The following is a 1,758-nucleotide window of genomic DNA, read 5'->3' on the forward strand; positions in this document are numbered from 1 at the left end:
GCACGTAGATTGATTTCCATAGCACATGCGATAGAAAAGTTAGCACATAGGGTAAAGCTAGGTAGGTTCACATTTGAGTAGCTTTCTGCAGCATGTCAGTAGGTGAGGTTAGCACGTCGCATATTTTAGCGCATAGGGTTTGCAAGAAGGTGCGTGGGGTAGATAGAATAACGCATCAAGGGTTTTAGCGCGTAGGGTTGACAGGTTAGCGTAGTGGAGTGACTAGTTAGCGCATAGGGGGTTTTTAGCGCATAGAGTCAAGTTTCTAGTGCATTGGTGAAGAAGGGTAGTGCATAAGTAGCAGCTCAGCGTGTGGGAGCCCTATTTTAGCGCGTAGGGTCCAAAACTGGTGAAAAAGGGATGGTGAAGAAATCATTGTGAGTCTAATAGATTAGATAGATGGCTTAAGTGCTGATATGTGCCTGTCGATTGTTGTGTTATGGGTCATGAGCCAATGTTTTGCCTACTGTGATGATGTTCAATTTATGATATTCTGGTATAGAATGTTCTGAGTCTGCTACCAAGTTGATTGATTTTTGATGTGGATCTTGATTTTGAGTTTGACATGGATCTTTGATTTTTGACTTTTGAGTTAATGTCCGATATGAGTTCCGATTTCTTGATTTCTGATATGATTTTTTCGATATGGGTCCTTGTTGTGCTTTCGATATGAGTCAGATTTTCAATATGGGTCCTTTGATATTTTATATGGGTGATTTGATTTTTGATATGGGTCTTGATTCTCGATATGGGTTCTTTGATTTTTGATATGGGTCTTGATTCTCAATATGGGTTCTTTGATTTTCGATATGGGTCAGATTTGATGCTTGTGATATGGGTTCTTTGATTTTTAGTATGGGTCAGATTTGATGCTTGTGATATGGGTCTTTGATTGATGTTGTGTTCTTGAGATGCTTCATTGTTTCAAGTTGATTTTGCTTTGATTGGATATATCAAATAGATTTGGGAACTGATGATGGACACTTGTTGTTTTGCAGGTAGAGTTTGGCGTGCTGTAGTCTCAAGAGAGGTTTCCGAGACCATGGTCATTGATTATGCGCTTATCATGGGCTGATAGAGATGTGATTGAGAGATACAGTTTATCATCCTTACTAGACATGCCTCGGTATATCATTAATCGGGGTTCATTGATAACTTTTGCAGAGAGGTGGCACAATGACACAAACACCTTCCACTTGGATACGAGCGAGATAACAATCACACTAGAGGACTGTTATCAGATTCTATAGATTCCTATAGTTGGGGCCTTGTTGCCATACGAGAAGAATGAGGAGGGTGGGACAGAGGCTCTTCGTCATATCTTCCAGGATGATCACATCAGCGGGTATGAGATCCCATGGCAGGAGTTTCTGGATCTTGGTTATGCTCCACTTCCATCTATACTAGTAGGTTTTATTGGTGAATTTATGTGTCCCGACCGTAGGTCAAAGGGAATAGCCATGGAATGGGGATTGGTGTTAGAGGATATGGTGATGCAGGGGTGTAGGTTTGCATGGGGGTCCTGTATGTTGGCCCATCTTTACAGAGATCTTCATCAGGTGGTGTATCTGGGATACATGATTTTATCAGTTGGGGTGACATTACTATAGGTGTGGGCCTGGGAGCACATTCTTGTGTCGAGATGGGTCAGGCTTATGTTTTTGGTTATATAAGTGTAGTTGTCCAATGTAAGCTGGGCAAACTAGAGCACTGGCGAAGAGCGTTGGATGATATCGATACGGTCATTTGGAGACTGTA

This window comes from Cryptomeria japonica, chromosome 8 (genome assembly GCF_030272615.1).
Source record: "Cryptomeria japonica chromosome 8, Sugi_1.0, whole genome shotgun sequence".
In the NCBI taxonomy this organism is placed as follows: domain Eukaryota; kingdom Viridiplantae; phylum Streptophyta; class Pinopsida; order Cupressales; family Cupressaceae; genus Cryptomeria; species Cryptomeria japonica.